The sequence below is a fragment of the Paroedura picta genome, chromosome 1, assembly GCF_049243985.1.
Source record: "Paroedura picta isolate Pp20150507F chromosome 1, Ppicta_v3.0, whole genome shotgun sequence".
In the NCBI taxonomy this organism is placed as follows: domain Eukaryota; kingdom Metazoa; phylum Chordata; class Lepidosauria; order Squamata; family Gekkonidae; genus Paroedura; species Paroedura picta.
Genome location: NC_135369.1, coordinates 191252309 through 191271923, shown reverse-complemented (window position 1 = coordinate 191271923; position 19615 = coordinate 191252309).

Genomic DNA, 19615 nt, shown 5'->3' with positions numbered 1-19615 from the left:
GTGTGCTCCTCTGATTTTGAGTTCCTTCTCTTTCAGGCTGCTTTCCCAATGGCGTTCTTTGGGGCCTTTAGGGGGGAGAGTTCTTAGCTGCATCCCGGAGCAACCAGTCCGGCAGGCCCCTGGGAATACGGGACATTCATGTGGAAGGGACACGGGTGCAGGTCACGTTGACACGTTCTAAGACAGAGCAGCGTGGAAAGGGGACTCACATCGCATTCACCCCTTCAGCGGGAACAGGGCCATGCCCGGTGAAGTGTATAACTGGCTATTTGGCAGCAAGGCCCCCATTACCCGGGCCTTTTTTGATCCACCAGGATGGCAGTTGTCTGTCTCGGTACCACTTTACGGCAGTTCTTCACGCCTGCTTGGAAGGGATGGGGCTACCAGCGAAGAGCTACAGCATTCATTCATTCCGAATCGGGGCAGCCACACAGGCGGCGGCCGATGGGGCGGGGCCCGAGGCCATCATGCCAGTAGGTCACTGGCGGTCATAGGTCCTACGTACGCACTGACTTGTCTGCCTGATTTCCTTGTTCCTAGGTTGGCTGGCCCCCTGCCGCACTGTTTTCATTTTGGGTCACAGCATCGTCCACTGGGCAGCGCGGTATGCAGCCTCTTCTGGATGGGGTCCTGACCTCGGCATTGGCAATGCATTCTCCATAGTTTGGGCCGGGCAGCGCGGCATGTGCTGGGCATCGATGTTAAAGACCTTCTTCAGCCTGGTGCGAGTACACGGGACCCCTTCGGTACTCATGATTCAGCTAGGTGGCAATGATCTGCCAGGGATTGCGGCCTTGGACTTAGCAACTGCCATTCAGCGCGACCTGCTCATCGTTCAACAGAGGTGCCCAGGAGCGCACATTTTATGGGCTGAGCTGCTGGAGCGCAGGTCGTGGAAGGGGGCGCAGAACCCACGTAAAGTCGACCTGGCAAGGAGGAAGCTGTGTAGGGCAGTCGCCAGGAATTGCGTATCCAGCTGCTGCGGGATTATCGCTCATCCAGACATTGCATTTTGGCTGCCAGCACTGTACAGGGAGGACGGTGTACATCTGTCGGAGTGGGGCATGGACATTTGGCTGGATGACATCCGCCAGGCCCTGTTGGACCTTTCTGGCTAGTGAGCGTTGGCGGGAGCGGGCTGCTTTATCAAGCAGCAGTTCCGCTCAGTGGAGGTTTTTGGAAGGGGCGGATCCTAGATTTGGGGAGTCTGCGCCTACGTGCCGGACTCTGAGGTTATCGGGAGCCTCCGTAAGAGGCTGGGTGCACGCGAAACAGCATCCCCTTAAAGGGGAAGGGGAACGGCATCGCTGTGCGGGTGAAGGTGGGTGCCTTAAGAGAGATTAACATCCGTAGGGCCCCCACCAACATCACCCTCCCCTGGGACTCAGCAGGCCTGGTTGGAAAAGGATTGGCCTGCCGGAGTTTAGCGCGTAGCGGGCGGTCTGGCTTTAAATGGGGGTACGAGCCATTCCTGCCCCGGATCCGCTCCTTGGTATGCCTCCGCTCACATTTTAATAAAGCTGTGGCCACGTTATTGCCAAATAAATATACTGCCTTGTGTCATTCAATGGGTTGCTCCGCGCGGTCCAGTAAGTTCCGGCCTGCCAGTTAATAAGACCTCATGATAGTTAAAATACAAACATGATGATGATGATGATGATGATGATGATGATGTTATCTGTTCAGTGGTGCCCGACCCTCGGCAATTTTATAGGAAAGTCTTCGCCATGCGTCCCTGTCACTGACTGCTTCTTTTAATTGGTTCATGGTCATCCCTGTATCGGCTTTGATCGTGTCGAGCCAGAAGATCCTTTGGCGACCACATTTCCTTTTGCCACCCGCACATGCCGAGCATTAGTGATTTTTCCAGCGACTCTGATCGCATGAGGTGTCCAAAGTAAGTGAGATATAACCATAATATGTTCCCTTCCAAGGACACAGTTGACCTGCTCCTCTCCAAAACGACCTTGTTGGAGACTTTGGCTGTCCATGGTAGTTGCAGCATTCGTCTCCACCACCATAATTCAAAAGCATCTATTCTAGGGTCCTTCATGCAACAAGATGGAAAACAGAAGCCTGGCCAGGTAATTCTGATGGGTTAGACAAAGTATTGGAATATGGGACGCTGGAAACACTCGCATACGTGAAGCCAAATATAACAATTTAGCAATCAGGAAGTGGATTCCAACAGGAAATCAGATGGGCCGTGTTAGGGGGGGAGAAGGTAGAGAGAAATGCTCAAATGACAGACTGGCTCTGTAAGCAGTGGAACAGGGCAAAAAACAAAGCCGAGGTTTAAGAGGACGTCCCTGAGTGCCTTTCAACCTCTGCTCTCTGCTATAAATATGAACCACCACCAATTCCTGGAAAGTTCATGGAAGTCGCAGAGGAGCAATCAAGCCTTGTCCTCTTTTCACGGTCACGACTCCCTCGAAGACTTGCAGGTGCACTTCATCAAAACGCACCCCAGGAAATCTCTGCAAGGAAAACTGGCCATAAGCAGGGACGGCCCCTACCCTGCCCTCCACCGGCATCGCCCAGGCTCCTCCACTGGGTTGGCAAGGTTCCTCAGTCTGCTGAAGAAACAGAGAAAAAGTGCAAAAGACCAGTCTGAGAACTCCACCCTGGACCACTTCCCTTCAAACTGCCCGAAAGAGCACACAGTGAGCCCAATGTGTGGCTATCCCAGATAACTTCCTTCCCCGTGCCTGGGATGCAGAGCTCGCAGGTCACAAGCCCTCCTTGGCCAACCAACCCAAGGGGGATCAGAAGCGGCAGAGATGCAAGCACAAAAGGTGGGGGAACGCCGCTCACCTCTTTTCACGGTCAAGACTCCCTTGAGGACTTGTGGGCTCACTTCATCAAAACTCCCCCGGGAGATCCCTACAAGGAAAACATGTGGTAAGCAGGGACAGCTCCTGCAACCGGTGAGAAATGCTTCAGCTTGAATACCTTTAAATTGGTGACAGCAGGCTCAAACTCGTCATGAACTTCAGTTGGTGAGCCGCTTGGTGCCCATGCCTACCCCTCGCATTCACTCTCCATCCACACACACACACACACACACCACTCCATTCACACCACTCCCTGCCCCACTCAAACCATCCCCTAGGCATGGGCACCAACCAGGGATATGCGGTTAGGTTCCTGGCTGAACTAGGGACGGAACCGCAATCCGAACGGCGCGTCGGGAGGAGAAATAAGGGGCCGAAGAGGACTAGGAGTTGCCTTGCAGCTTCGCATATGAAGTCCTACAAACCAGCGGCAGCACCGGTTGAGAGTACGGACTGGATTCCGGACCCTCAAGGAAGGAAGCAGTGTGAAAACAGAGAGAATGGACCCTAAGGAAGCCATTCATAAGGACTGAGGATTTAAAAAAAAAAACTGCTGAGAATGATCCAGAGGAAAGATCAAGAGTAAAGCTTGAGACTGCTTGCTAAACATATCGTTTCAGTGTCAAAAGAGACCAAGCCCATCGCTTTGGCCAATGACTTCGATACGCAAACTTCAAAAGAAAAAAAACAGAATGAGACAGTGTAATTTTGAAGAGGGGAAGGAACGGCAAATTATTAAGGCTGAAGGGAAGACTGTAGCTTGGCTAATTTAACCTCCAGCAGGCTCTACAAGGGAATAACCAGTGACTGCAGGAGGCCTGCTTATTCTCATTTGCTAGCGGGCCATTCAAAACATATCGTTATTGCAGGGTGACTCCAGAAGTTGACAAGTTAAAGACTGCGCGCCACAATGGGCTTGAAGCCTTGGAAAGAAGAGAAGCCTGGCCCAGTGGGAGTCATTGTGGGGACACTGAATGTCAGATGTTAACAGAAAACGGGGATAAGATGCTTTTTAGGTAGCTTGCTGCTTCCCAAGGTCGAGCAGGAATGGCAAAAACTCCTATCAGCCAATGCTGGGAACGGCAGGAGACAGATGCATGGTTTTTTCGCATCTGGAGGACTTGCTAGAAAGCCTGGGAATGCTGGAATATGATTCATGAGGAGAGGCAAAAGAGATTGAAAGGGCAATTAGCACAGTATACAATATGGACGTAAGGAAACAGAACAAGAAAACTCCTCCACACGTCTAGCTACTTTGTTCAATCCATGGCAAAAGCAGCTGCTAGGATCCTTCATGCAACAAGATGGAAAACAGAATCCTGACCAGCTACTACTGACTGATTAGACAAAGCGTTAGAATACGGGACACCAGCAACACTTGCGTTCTTGAAGCAAAAGGCAAGAACTTTGCAATCCAGAAGAAAGCGGAGTCCCATAGGAGATCAGATTGGGGCGGGGGGGAAGGAGGTGGAGAGAAATCCTGGACTTTCAGACTGGCTATGTAAGCCTGGGGGGAAGAAGCATCAGTATGTCATCTACGGCGTTAGGGAGATGTACAAGAAGAAGAGAAGCATAGGGAAATGGCAGCCTGATGTGTGTGTGTTTTGTTGTTTTTTCCCTATCTTGGAATAGTAGTCCTGTAATATGCAAGCTGTAGCATTTCTCTCTTTACTGAACCAAAACGGTCCAGTAAAAAAAGAAAAGGGCTCGGAGTCCCTTTCGGCCCCTGCGTTCCCGTCCCCGGGGAGGCCGCGAAAAACAGCGGCACGGGACAAAAAAAGAAAGCAGAGGTTTAAGGGGACGGCCCTGAGTGCCTTTAAAGCCCTGCTCTCTGCTCAAAACACGAACCGCCACCAATTCTTGAAAAGTTCATGGAAGTTTGTGACGGCAGGCTAAAAATCGTCATGAACTTCAGTTGGTGAGCCGCTTGGTGCCCATGCCTACCCCTCGCATTCACTCTCCGTCCACACACACACACACACTGACACACACACACACACACGTTCTGTCCACCAGAAAGAACGGGCACCCCACCTCAGTCCACACGAAGGGACGAGGCCCCCGGCTCCGTCCCTGCGAAGGGACGGGCACCCCAGCTGCGTCCACTTCAGGGGACGTGCACCCGTGCTCCGGCCATCTGAAGGGTCGGGCACTGTGCTCCGTTCATCTGTGTGGACTGGCACTCAAACTCTGTCCCTGCGAACGGATGGGCTCGCAAGCCCTGTCCGTCCAGACAGAGGAGCGCTCAAGCCCTGTCCGCCGCAGCAGATGGGCACTCAAGCCCTGTCCGTCGAAACGAATGGGCGTTTGGTCCCTGTCCGTCGGAACGGATGGGCACGCAGGGTTGCACTCACTCACTCGCTCACTCACACTCTCACTCTGCATCCCTACGCAACCCCCTCCCCCCAGCTACCTGCCACTGATGCCCACCCCCACCCCCCGGCCGACTGCCGCCAGCTTCTGCCAGCCAACGTCATCAGGAGCTTCAGGCGTGGCATCACGCCAGGCTTCGGGTCGCCTGGTGCCCCCTGCTTAGCAAGCCCTTCCGCTTCCGCGGAAGAACTTGCCTTCTGGATGCTCCCCCGTCTCTTCGCACGTGGCCCTCCTCTCCCGGTCAGCTCTCCTCCTCTTTGGATGGCCTCGATCTGCAAGCTTCCTGAGTCTGCTGAAGAAACAGACAACAAGTCTACAAGGCCAGTCTGAGAACTCAGGGCCCCTTCCACCTCAGCCCGCTCCCCTTCCCACTTCCCGAAAGAGCACACAGTGAGCCGAAAGGTTTAGCTCTCCCAGACACTGCCTTCCCCGTTGCTGGCATACAGGTCACAAGCCCTCCTTGCCCAACCCACCCACTGGGGACCAGGAAGCGAAGGAGTTGGGGAACATCGCTCACCTCTTTCAGTGGCCACGACTCCCTTGAGGGCTTGCAGGAGAACCTCATCAAAACTCCCCCGGGGTATCCCTACAAGGAAAACCCGTGGTAAGCAGGGACGGCTCCTGCCCTTCCCTCCACCGGCATCCTCCAGGCTCCTCCACAGCCTTCGGTTGGCCAGCATCAACTGGCGGCTGCAAGCCCGAGTACATCTATTTCAACCTGTGCACTACCTCCCCTTCATACCTTAACTAAGGGAGCCCCTCCTCACACACACACACACACACACACACACACCACTCCATTCACACCACTCCCTGCCCCACTCAAACCATCCCCTAGGCATGGGCACCAACCAGGGATATGCGGTTAGGTTCCTGGCTGAATTAGGGACGGAACCGCAATCCGAACGGTGCGTCGGGAGGAGAAATAAGGGGCCCAAGAGGACTAGGAGTTGCCTTGCAGCTTCGCATATGAAGTCCTACAAACCAGCGGCAGCACCGGTTGAGAGTACGGACTGGATTCCGGACCCTCAAGGAAGGAAGCAGTGTGAAAACAGAGAGAATGGACCCTAAGGAAGCCATTCATAAGGACTGAGGATTTAAAAAAAAAAAAACTGCTGAGAATGATCCAGAGGAAAGATCAAGAGTAAAGCTTGAGACTGCTTGCTAAACATATCGTTTCTGTGTCAAAAGAGACCAAGCCCATCGCTTTGGCCAATGCCTTCGATACGCAAACTTCAAAAGAAAAAAAACAGAATGAGACAGAGTAATTTTGGAGAGGGGAAGGAACGGCAAATTATTAAGGCTGAAGGGAAGACTGTAGCTTGGCTAATTTAACCTCCAGCAGGCTCTACAAGGGAATAACCAGTGACTGTAGGAGGCCTGCTTATTCTCATTTGCTAGCGGGCCATTCAAAACATATCGTTATTGCAGGGTGACTCCAGAAGTTGACAAGTTAAAGACTGCGCGCCACAATGGGCTTGAAGCCTTGGAAAGAAGAGAAGCCTGGCCCAGTGGGAGTCATTGTGGGGACACTGAATGTCAGATGTTAACAGAAAACGGGGATAAGATGCTTTTTAGGTAGCTTGCTGCTTCCCAAGGTAGAGCAGGAATGGCAAAAACTCCTATCAGCCAATGCTGGGAACGGCAGGAGACAGATGCATGGTTTTTTCGCATCTGGAGGACTTGCTAGAAAGCCTGGGAATGCTGGAATATGATTCATGAGGAGAGGCAAAAGAGATTGAAAGGGCAATTAGCACAGTATACAATATGGACATAAGGAAACAGAACAAGAAAACTCCTCCACACGTCTAGCTACTTTGTTCAATCCATGGCAAAAGCAGCTGCTAGGATCCTTCATGCAACAAGATGGAAAACAGAATCCTGACCAGCTACTACTGACTGATTAGACAAAGCGTTAGAATACGGGACACCAGCAACACTTGCGTTCTTGAAGCAAAAGGCAAGAACTTTGCAATCCAGAAGAAAGCGGAGTCCCATAGGAGATCAGATTGGGGCGGGGGGGAAGGAGGTGGAGAGAAATCCTGGACTTTCAGACTGGCTATGTAAGCCTGGGGGGAAGAAGCATCAGTATGTCATCTACGGCGTTAGGGAGATGTACAAGAAGAAGAGAAGCATAGGGAAATGGCAGCCTGATGTGTGTGTGTTTTGTTGTTTTTTCCCTATCTTGGAATAGTAGTCCTGTAATATGCAAGCTGTAGCATTTCTCTCTTTACTGAACCAAAACGGTCCAGTAAAAAAAGAAAAGGGCTCGGAGTCCCTTTCGGCCCCTGCGTTCCCGTCCCCGGGGAGGCCGCGAAAAACAGCGGCACGGGACAAAAAAAGAAAGCAGAGGTTTAAGGGGACGGCCCTGAGTGCCTTTAAAGCCCTGCTCTCTGCTCAAAACACGAACCGCCACCAATTCTTGAAAAGTTCATGGAAGTTTGTGACGGCAGGCTAAAAATCGTCATGAACTTCAGTTGGTGAGCCGCTTGGTGCCCATGCCTACCCCTCGCATTCACTCTCCGTCCACACACACACACACACTGACACACACACACACACACGTTCTGTCCACCAGAAAGAACGGGCACCCCACCTCAGTCCACACGAAGGGACGAGGCCCCCGGCTCCGTCCCTGCGAAGGGACGGGCACCCCAGCTGCGTCCACTTCAGGGGACGTGCACCCGTGCTCCGGCCATCTGAAGGGTCGGGCACTGTGCTCCGTTCATCTGTGTGGACTGGCACTCAAACTCTGTCCCTGCGAACGGATGGGCTCGCAAGCCCTGTCCGTCCAGACAGAGGAGCGCTCAAGCCCTGTCCGCCGCAGCAGATGGGCACTCAAGCCCTGTCCGTCGAAACGAATGGGCGTTTGGTCCCTGTCCGTCGGAACGGATGGGCACGCAGGGTTGCACTCACTCACTCGCTCACTCACACTCTCACTCTGCATCCCTACGCAACCCCCTCCCCCCAGCTACCTGCCACTGATGCCCACCCCCACCCCCCGGCCGACTGCCGCCAGCTTCTGCCAGCCAACGTCATCAGGAGCTTCAGGCGTGGCATCACGCCAGGCTTCGGGTCGCCTGGTGCCCCCTGCTTAGCAAGCCCTTCCGCTTCCGCGGAAGAACTTGCCTTCTGGATGCTCCCCCGTCTCTTCGCACGTGGCCCTCCTCTCCCGGTCAGCTCTCCTCCTCTTTGGATGGCCTCGATCTGCAAGCTTCCTCAGTCTGCTGAAGAAACAGACAACAAGTCTACAAGGCCAGTCTGAGAACTCAGGGCCCCTTCCACCTCAGCCCGCTCCCCTTCCCACTTCCCGAAAGAGCACACAGTGAGCCGAAAGGTTTAGCTCTCCCAGACACTGCCTTCCCCGTTGCTGGCATACAGGTCACAAGCCCTCCTTGCCCAACCCACCCACTGGGGACCAGGAAGCGAAGGAGTTGGGGAACATCGCTCACCTCTTTCAGTGGCCACGACTCCCTTGAGGGCTTGCAGGAGAACCTCATCAAAACTCCCCCGGGGTATCCCTACAAGGAAAACCCGTGGTAAGCAGGGACGGCTCCTGCCCTTCCCTCCACCGGCATCCTCCAGGCTCCTCCACAGCCTTCGGTTGGCCAGCATCAACTGGCGGCTGCAAGCCCGAGTACATCTATTTCAACCTGTGCACTACCTCCCCTTCATACCTTAACTAAGGGAGCCCCTCCTCACACACACACACACACACACACACACACCACTCCATTCACACCACTCCCTGCCCCACTCAAACCATCCCCTAGGCATGGGCACCAACCAGGGATATGCGGTTAGGTTCCTGGCTGAATTAGGGACGGAACCGCAATCCGAACGGTGCGTCGGGAGGAGAAATAAGGGGCCCAAGAGGACTAGGAGTTGCCTTGCAGCTTCGCATATGAAGTCCTACAAACCAGCGGCAGCACCGGTTGAGAGTACGGACTGGATTCCGGACCCTCAAGGAAGGAAGCAGTGTGAAAACAGAGAGAATGGACCCTAAGGAAGCCATTCATAAGGACTGAGGATTTAAAAAAAAAAAACTGCTGAGAATGATCCAGAGGAAAGATCAAGAGTAAAGCTTGAGACTGCTTGCTAAACATATCGTTTCAGTGTCAAAAGAAACCAAGCCCATCGCTTTGGCCAATGCCTTCGATACGCAAACTTCAAAAGAAAAAAAACAGAATGAGACAGTGTGATTTTGGAGAGGGGAAGGAACGGCAAATTATTAAGGCTGAAGGGAAGACTGTAGCTTGGCTAATTTAACCTCCAGCAGGCTCTACAAGGGAATAACCAGTGACTGTAGGAGGCCTGCTTATTCTCATTTGCTAGCGGGCCATTCAAAACATATCGTTATTGCAGGGTGACTCCAGAAGTTGACAAGTTAAAGACTGCGCGCCACAATGGGCTTGAAGCCTTGGATAGAAGAGAAGCATGGCCCAGTGGGAGTCATTGTGGGGACACTGAATGTCAGATGTTAACAGAAAATGGGGATAAGATGCTTTTTAGGTAGCTTGCTGCTTCCCAAGGTAGAGCAGGAATGGCAAAAACTCCTATCAGCCAATGCTGGGAACGGCAGGAGACAGATGCATGGTTTTTTCGCATCTGGAGGACTTGCTAGAAAGCCTGGGAATGCTGGAATATGATTCATGAGGAGAGGCAAAAGAGATTGAAAGGGCAATTAGCACAGTATACAATATGGACATAAGGAAACAGAACAAGAAAACTCCTCCACACGTCTAGCTACTTTGTTCAATCCATGGCAAAAGCAGCTGCTAGGATCCTTCATGCAACAAGATGGAAAACAGAATCCTGACCAGCTACTACTGACTGATTAGACAAAGCGTTAGAATACGGGACACCAGCAACACTTGCGTTCTTGAAGCAAAAGGCAAGAACTTTGCAATCCAGAAGAAAGCGGAGTCCCATAGGAGATCAGATTGGGGCGGGGGGGAAGGAGGTGGAGAGAAATCCTGGACTTTCAGACTGGCTATGTAAGCCTGGGGGGAAGAAGCATCAGTATGTCATCTACGGCGTTAGGGAGATGTACAAGAAGAAGAGAAGCATAGGGAAATGGCAGCCTGATGTGTGTGTGTTTTGTTGTTTTTTCCCTATCTTGGAATAGTAGTCCTGTAATATGCAAGCTGTAGCATTTCTCTCTTTACTGAACCAAAACGGTCCAGTAAAAAAAGAAAAGGGCTCGGAGTCCCTTTCGGCCCCTGCGTTCCCGTCCCCGGGGAGGCCGCGAAAAACAGCGGCACGGGACAAAAAAAGAAAGCAGAGGTTTAAGGGGACGGCCCTGAGTGCCTTTAAAGCCCTGCTCTCTGCTCAAAACACGAACCGCCACCAATTCTTGAAAAGTTCATGGAAGTTTTAGACGGCAGGCTAAAAATCGTCATGAACTTCAGTTGGTGAGCCGCTTGGTGCCCATGCCTACCCCTCGCATTCACTCTCCGTCCACACACACACACACACTGACACACACACACACACACGTTCTGTCCACCAGAAAGAACGGGCACCCCACCTCAGTCCACACGAAGGGACGAGGCCCCCGGCTCCGTCCCTGCGAAGGGACGGGCACCCCAGCTGCGTCCACTTCAGGGGACGTGCACCCGTGCTCCGGCCATCTGAAGGGTCGGGCACTGTGCTCCGTTCATCTGTGTGGACTGGCACTCAAACTCTGTCCCTGCGAACGGATGGGCTCGCAAGCCCTGTCCGTCCAGACAGAGGAGCGCTCAAGCCCTGTCCGCCGCAGCAGATGGGCACTCAAGCCCTGTCCGTCGAAACGAATGGGCGTTTGGTCCCTGTCCGTCGGAACGGATGGGCACGCAGGGTTGCACTCACTCACTCGCTCACTCACACTCTCACTCTGCATCCCTACGCAACCCCCTCCCCCCAGCTACCTGCCACTGATGCCCACCCCCACCCCCCGGCCGACTGCCGCCAGCTTCTGCCAGCCAACGTCATCAGGAGCTTCAGGCGTGGCATCACGCCAGGCTTCGGGTCGCCTGGTGCCCCCTGCTTAGCAAGCCCTTCCGCTTCCGCGGAAGAACTTGCCTTCTGGATGCTCCCCCGTCTCTTCGCACGTGGCCCTCCTCTCCCGGTCAGCTCTCCTCCTCTTTGGATGGCCTCGATCTGCAAGCTTCCTGAGTCTGCTGAAGAAACAGACAACAAGTCTACAAGGCCAGTCTGAGAACTCAGGGCCCCTTCCACCTCAGCCCGCTCCCCTTCCCACTTCCCGAAAGAGCACACAGTGAGCCGAAAGGTTTAGCTCTCCCAGACACTGCCTTCCCCGTTGCTGGCATACAGGTCACAAGCCCTCCTTGCCCAACCCACCCACTGGGGACCAGGAGGGGCAGAGAGGCAAGCGAAGGAGTTGGGGAACATCGCTCACCTCTTTCAGTGGCCACGACTCCCTTGAGGGCTTGCAGGAGAACCTCATCAAAACTCCCCCGGGGTATCCCTACAAGGAAAACCCGTGGTAAGCAGGGACGGCTCCTGCCCTTCCCTCCACCGGCATCCTCCAGGCTCCTCCACTGCCTTCGGTTGGCCAGCATCAACTGGCGGCTGCAAGCCCGAGTACATCTATTTCAACCTGTGCACTACCTCCCCTTCATACCTTAACTAAGGGAGCCCCTCCTCACACACACACACACACACACACACACACACACCACTCCATTCACACCACTCCCTGCCCCACTCAAACCATCCCCTAGGCATGGGCACCAACCAGGGATATGCGGTTAGGTTCCTGGCTGAATTAGGGACGGAACCGCAATCCGAACGGTGCGTCGGGAGGAGAAATAAGGGGCCCAAGAGGACTAGGAGTTGCCTTGCAGCTTCGCATATGAAGTCCTACAAACCAGCGGCAGCACCGGTTGAGAGTACGGACTGGATTCCGGACCCTCAAGGAAGGAAGCAGTGTGAAAACAGAGAGAATGGACCCTAAGGAAGCCATTCATAAGGACTGAGGATTTAAAAAAAAAAAACTGCTGAGAATGATCCAGAGGAAAGATCAAGAGTAAAGCTTGAGACTGCTTGCTAAACATATCGTTTCAGTGTCAAAAGAGACCAAGCCCATCGCTTTGGCCAATGCCTTCGATACGCAAACTTCAAAAGAAAAAAAACAGAATGAGACAGTGTAATTTTGGAGAGGGGAAGGAACGGCAAATTATTAAGGCTGAAGGGAAGACTGTAGCTTGGCTAATTTAACCTCCAGCAGGCTCTACAAGGGAATAACCAGTGACTGTAGGAGGCCTGCTTATTCTCATTTGCTAGCGGGCCATTCAAAACATATCGTTATTGCAGGGTGACTCCAGAAGTTGACAAGTTAAACACTGCGCGCCACAATGGGCTTGAAGCCTTGGAAAGAAGAGAAGCCTGGCCCAGTGGGAGTCATTGTGGGGACACTGAATGTCAGATGTTAACAGAAAACAGGGATAAGATGCTTTTTAGGTAGCTTGCTGCTTCCCAAGGTAGAGCAGGAATGGCAAAAACTCCTATCAGCCAATGCTGGGAACGGCAGGAGACAGATGCATGGTTTTTTCGCATCTGGAGGACTTGCTAGAAAGCCTGGGAATGCTGGAATATGATTCATGAGGAGAGGCAAAAGAGATTGAAAGGGCAATTAGCACAGTATACAATATGGACATAAGGAAACAGAACAAGAAAACTCCTCCACACGTCTAGCTACTTTGTTCAATCCATGGCAAAAGCAGCTGCTAGGATCCTTCATGCAACAAGATGGAAAACAGAATCCTGACCAGCTACTACTGACTGATTAGACAAAGCGTTAGAATACGGGACACCAGCAACACTTGCGTTCTTGAAGCAAAAGGCAAGAACTTTGCAATCCAGAAGAAAGCGGAGTCCCATAGGAGATCAGATTGGGGCGGGGGGGAAGGAGGTGGAGAGAAATCCTGGACTTTCAGACTGGCTATGTAAGCCTGGGGGGAAGAAGCATCAGTATGTCATCTACGGCGTTAGGGAGATGTACAAGAAGAAGAGAAGCATAGGGAAATGGCAGCCTGATGTGTGTGTGTTTTGTTGTTTTTTCCCTATCTTGGAATAGTAGTCCTGTAATATGCAAGCTGTAGCATTTCTCTCTTTACTGAACCAAAACGGTCCAGTAAAAAAAGAAAAGGGCTCGGAGTCCCTTTCGGCCCCTGCGTTCCCGTCCCCGGGGAGGCCGCGAAAAACAGCGGCACGGGACAAAAAAAGAAAGCAGAGGTTTAAGGGGACGGCCCTGAGTGCCTTTAAAGCCCTGCTCTCTGCTCAAAACACGAACCGCCACCAATTCTTGAAAAGTTCATGGAAGTTTTAGACGGCAGGCTAAAAATCGTCATGAACTTCAGTTGGTGAGCCGCTTGGTGCCCATGCCTACCCCTCGCATTCACTCTCCGTCCACACACACACACACACTGACACACACACACACACACGTTCTGTCCACCAGAAAGAACGGGCACCCCACCTCAGTCCACACGAAGGGACGAGGCCCCCGGCTCCGTCCCTGCGAAGGGACGGGCACCCCAGCTGCGTCCACTTCAGGGGACGTGCACCCGTGCTCCGGCCATCTGAAGGGTCGGGCACTGTGCTCCGTTCATCTGTGTGGACTGGCACTCAAACTCTGTCCCTGCGAACGGATGGGCTCGCAAGCCCTGTCCGTCCAGACAGAGGAGCGCTCAAGCCCTGTCCGCCGCAGCAGATGGGCACTCAAGCCCTGTCCGTCGAAACGAATGGGCGTTTGGTCCCTGTCCGTCGGAACGGATGGGCACGCAGGGTTGCACTCACTCACTCGCTCACTCACACTCTCACTCTGCATCCCTACGCAACCCCCTCCCCCCAGCTACCTGCCACTGATGCCCACCCCCACCCCCCGGCCGACTGCCGCCAGCTTCTGCCAGCCAACGTCATCAGGAGCTTCAGGCGTGGCATCACGCCAGGCTTCGGGTCGCCTGGTGCCCCCTGCTTAGCAAGCCCTTCCGCTTCCGCGGAAGAACTTGCCTTCTGGATGCTCCCCCGTCTCTTCGCACGTGGCCCTCCTCTCCCGGTCAGCTCTCCTCCTCTTTGGATGGCCTCGATCTGCAAGCTTCCTGAGTCTGCTGAAGAAACAGACAACAAGTCTACAAGGCCAGTCTGAGAACTCAGGGCCCCTTCCACCTCAGCCCGCTCCCCTTCCCACTTCCCGAAAGAGCACACAGTGAGCCGAAAGGTTTAGCTCTCCCAGACACTGCCTTCCCCGTTGCTGGCATACAGGTCACAAGCCCTCCTTGCCCAACCCACCCACTGGGGACCAGGAGGGGCAGAGAGGCAAGCGAAGGAGTTGGGGAACATCGCTCACCTCTTTCAGTGGCCACGACTCCCTTGAGGGCTTGCAGGAGAACCTCATCAAAACTCCCCCGGGGTATCCCTACAAGGAAAACCCGTGGTAAGCAGGGACGGCTCCTGCCCTTCCCTCCACCGGCATCCTCCAGGCTCCTCCACTGCCTTCGGTTGGCCAGCATCAACTGGCGGCTGCAAGCCCGAGTACATCTATTTCAACCTGTGCACTACCTCCCCTTCATACCTTAACTAAGGGAGCCCCTCCTCACACACACACACACACACACACACACACCACTCCATTCACACCACTCCCTGCCCCACTCAAACCATCCCCTAGGCATGGGCACCAACCAGGGATATGCGGTTAGGTTCCTGGCTGAATTAGGGACGGAACCGCAATCCGAACGGTGCGTCGGGAGGAGAAATAAGGGGCCCAAGAGGACTAGGAGTTGCCTTGCAGCTTCGCATATGAAGTCCTACAAACCAGCGGCAGCACCGGTTGAGAGTACGGACTGGATTCCGGACCCTCAAGGAAGGAAGCAGTGTGAAAACAGAGAGAATGGACCCTAAGGAAGCCATTCATAAGGACTGAGGATTTAAAAAAAAAAAACTGCTGAGAATGATCCAAGAGTAAAGCTTGAGACTGCTTGCTAAACATATCGTTTCAGTGTCAAAAGAGACCAAGCCCATCGCTTTGGCCAATGCCTTCGATACGCAAACTTCAAAAGAAAAAAAACAGAATGAGACAGTGTAATTTTGGAGAGGGGAAGGAACGGCAAATTATTAAGGCTGAAGGGAAGACTGTAGCTTGGCTAATTTAACCTCCAGCAGGCTCTACAAGGGAATAACCAGTGACTGTAGGAGGCCTGCTTATTCTCATTTGCTAGCGGGCCATTCAAAACATATCGTTATTGCAGGGTGACTCCAGAAGTTGACAAGTTAAACACTGCGCGCCACAATGGGCTTGAAGCCTTGGAAAGAAGAGAAGCCTGGCCCAGTGGGAGTCATTGTGGGGACACTGAATGTCAGATGTTAACAGAAAACAGGGATAAGATGCTTTTTAGGTAGCTTGCTGCTTCCCAAGGTAGAGCAGGAATGGCAAAAACTCCTATCAGCCAATGCTGGGAACGGCAGGAGACAGATGCATGGTTTTTTCGCATCTGGAGGACTTGCTAGAAAGCCTGGGAATGCTGGAATATGATTCATGAGGAGAGGCAAAAGAGATTGAAAGGGCAATTAGCACAGTATACAATATGGACATAAGGAAACAGAACAAGAAAACTCCTCCACACGTCTAGCTACTTTGTTCAATCCATGGCAAAAGCAGCTGCTAGGATCCTTCATGCAACAAGATGGAAAACAGAATCCTGACCAGCTACTACTGACTGATTAGACAAAGCGTTAGAATACGGGACACCAGCAACACTTGCGTTCTTGAAGCAAAAGGCAAGAACTTTGCAATCCAGAAGAAAGCGGAGTCCCATAGGAGATCAGATTGGGGCGGGGGGGAAGGAGGTGGAGAGAAATCCTGGACTTTCAGACTGGCTATGTAAGCCTGGGGGGAAGAAGCATCAGTATGTCATCTACGGCGTTAGGGAGATGTACAAGAAGAAGAGAAGCATAGGGAAATGGCAGCCTGATGTGTGTGTGTTTTGTTTTTTTTTCCCTATCTTGGAATAGTAGTCCTGTAATATGCAAGCTGTAGCATTTCTCTCTTTACTGAACCAAAACGGTCCAGTAAAAAAAGAAAAGGGCTCAGAGTCCCTTTCGGCCCCTGCGTTCCCGTCCCCGGGGAGGCCGCGAAAAACAGCGGCACGGGACAAAAAAAGAAAGCAGAGGTTTAAGGGGACGGCCCTGAGTGCCTTTAAAGCCCTGCTCTCTGCTCAAAACACGAACCGCCACCAATTCTTGAAAAGTTCATGGAAGTTTTAGACGGCAGGCTAAAAATCGTCATGAACTTCAGTTGGTGAGCCGCTTGGTGCCCATGCCTACCCCTCGCATTCACTCTCCGTCCACACACACACACACACTGACACACACACACACACACGTTCTGTCCACCAGAAAGAACGGGCACCCCACCTCAGTCCACACGAAGGGACGAGGCCCCCGGCTCCGTCCCTGCGAAGGGACGGGCACCCCAGCTGCGTCCACTTCAGGGGACGTGCACCCGTGCTCCGGCCATCTGAAGGGTCGGGCACTGTGCTCCGTTCATCTGTGTGGACTGGCACTCAAACTCTGTCCCTGCGAACGGATGGGATCGCAAGCCCTGTCCGTCCAGACAGAGGAGCGCTCAAGCCCTGTCCGCCGCAGCAGATGGGCACTCAAGCCCTGTCCGTCGAAACGAATGGGCGTTTGGTCCCTGTCCGTCGGAACGGATGGGCACGCAGGGTTGCACTCACTCACTCGCTCACTCACACTCTCACTCTGCATCCCTACGCAACCCCCTCCCCCCAGCTACCTGCCACTGATGCCCACCCCCACCCCCCGGCCGACTGCCGCCAGCTTCTGCCAGCCAACGTCATCAGGAGCTTCAGGCGTGGCATCACGCCAGGCTTCGGGTCGCCTGGTGCCCCCTGCTTAGCAAGCCCTTCCGCTTCCGCGGAAGAACTTGCCTTCTGGATGCTCCCCCGTCTCTTCGCACGTGGCCCTCCTCTCCCGGTCAGCTCTCCTCCTCTTTGGATGGCCTCGATCTGCAAGCTTCCTGAGTCTGCTGAAGAAACAGACAACAAGTCTACAAGGCCAGTCTGAGAACTCAGGGCCCCTTCCACCTCAGCCCGCTCCCCTTCCCACTTCCCGAAAGAGCACACAGTGAGCCGAAAGGTTTAGCTCTCCCAGACACTGCCTTCCCCGTTGCTGGCATACAGGTCACAAGCCCTCCTTGCCCAACCCACCCACTGGGGACCAGGAGGGGCAGAGAGGCAAGCGAAGGAGTTGGGGAACATCGCTCACCTCTTTCAGTGGCCACGACTCCCTTGAGGGCTTGCAGGAGAACCTCATCAAAACTCCCCCGGGGTATCCCTACAAGGAAAACCCGTGGTAAGCAGGGACGGCTCCTGCCCTTCCCTCCACCGGCATCCTCCAGGCTCCTCCACTGCCTTCAGTTGGCCAGCATCAACTGGCGGCTGCAAGCCCGAGTACATCTATTTCAACCTGTGCACTACCTCCCCTTCATACCTTAACTAAGGGAGCCCCTCCTCACACACACACACACACACACACACACACACACCACTCCATTCACACCACTCCCTGCCCCACTCAAACCATCCCCTAGGCATGGGCACCAACCAGGGATATGCGGTTAGGTTCCTGGCTGAATTAGGGACGGAACCGCAATCCGAACGGTGCGTCGGGAGGAGAAATAAGGGGCCCAAGAGGACTAGGAGTTGCCTTGCAGCTTCGCATATGAAGTCCTACAAACCAGCGGCAGCACCGGTTGAGAGTACGGACTGGATTCCGGACCCTCAAGGAAGGAAGCAGTGTGAAAACAGAGAGAATGGACCCTAAGGAAGCCATTCATAAGGACTGAGGATTTAAAAAAAAAAACTGCTGAGAATGATCCAGAGGAAAGATCAAGAGTAAAGCTTGAGACTGCTTGCTAAACATATCGTTTCAGTGTCAAAAGAGACCAAGCCCATCGCTTTGGCCAATGCCTTCGATACGCAAACTTCAAAAGAAAAAAAACAGAATGAGACAGTGTAATTTTGGAGAGGGGAAGGAACGGCAAATTATTAAGGCTGAAGGGAAGACTGTAGCTTGGCTAATTTAACCTCCAGCAGGCTCTACAAGGGAATAACCAGTGACTGTAGGAGGCCTGCTTATTCTCATTTGCTAGCGGGCCATTCAAAACATATCGTTATTGCAGGGTGACTCCAGAAGTTGACAAGTTAAACACTGCGCGCCACAATGGGCTTGAAGCCTTGGAAAGAAGAGAAGCCTGGCCCAGTGGGAGTCATTGTGGGGACACTGAATGTCAGATGTTAACAGAAAACAGGGATAAGATGCTTTTTAGGTAGCTTGCTGCTTCCCAAGGTAGAGCAGGAATGGCAAAAACTCCTATCAGCCAATGCTGGGAACGGCAGGAGACAGATGCATGGTTTTTTCGCATCTGGAGGACTTGCTAGAAAGCCTGGGAATGCTGGAATATGATTCATGAGGAGAGGCAAAAGAGATTGAAAGGGCAATTAGCACAGTATACAATATGGACATAAGGAAACAGAACAAGAAAACTCCTCCACACGTCTAGCTACTTTGTTCAATCCATGGCAAAAGCAGCTGCTAGGATCCTTCATGCAACAAGATGGAAAACAGAATCCTGACCAGCTACTACTGACTGATTAGACAAAGCGTTAGAATACGGGACACCAGCAACACTTGCGTTCTTGAAGCAAAAGGCAAGAACTTTGCAATCCAGAAGAAAGCGGAGTCCCATAGGAGATCAGATTGGGGCGGGGGGGAAGGAGGTGGAGAGAAATCCTGGACTTTCAGACTGGCTATGTAAGCCTGGGGGGAAGAAGCATCAGTATGTCATCTACGGCGTTAGGGAGATGTACAAGAAGAAGAGAAGCATAGGGAAATGGCAGCCTGATGTGTGTGTGTTTTGTTTTTTTTTCCCTATCTTGGAATAGTAGTCCTGTAATATGCAAGCTGTAGCATTTCTCTCTTTACTGAACCAAAACGGTCCAGTAAAAAAAGAAAAGGGCTCAGAGTCCCTTTCGGCCCCTGCGTTCCCGTCCCCGGGGAGGCCGCGAAAAACAGCGGCACGGGACAAAAAAAGAAAGCAGAGGTTTAAGGGGACGGCCCTGAGTGCCTTTAAAGCCCTGCTCTCTGCTCAAAACACGAACCGCCACCAATTCTTGAAAAGTTCATGGAAGTTTTAGACGGCAGGCTAAAAATCGTCATGAACTTCAGTTGGTGAGCCGCTTGGTGCCCATGCCTACCCCTCGCATTCACTCTCCGTCCACACACACACACACACTGACACACACACACACACACGTTCTGTCCACCAGAAAGAACGGGCACCCCACCTCAGTCCACACGAAGGGACGAGGCCCCCGGCTCCGTCC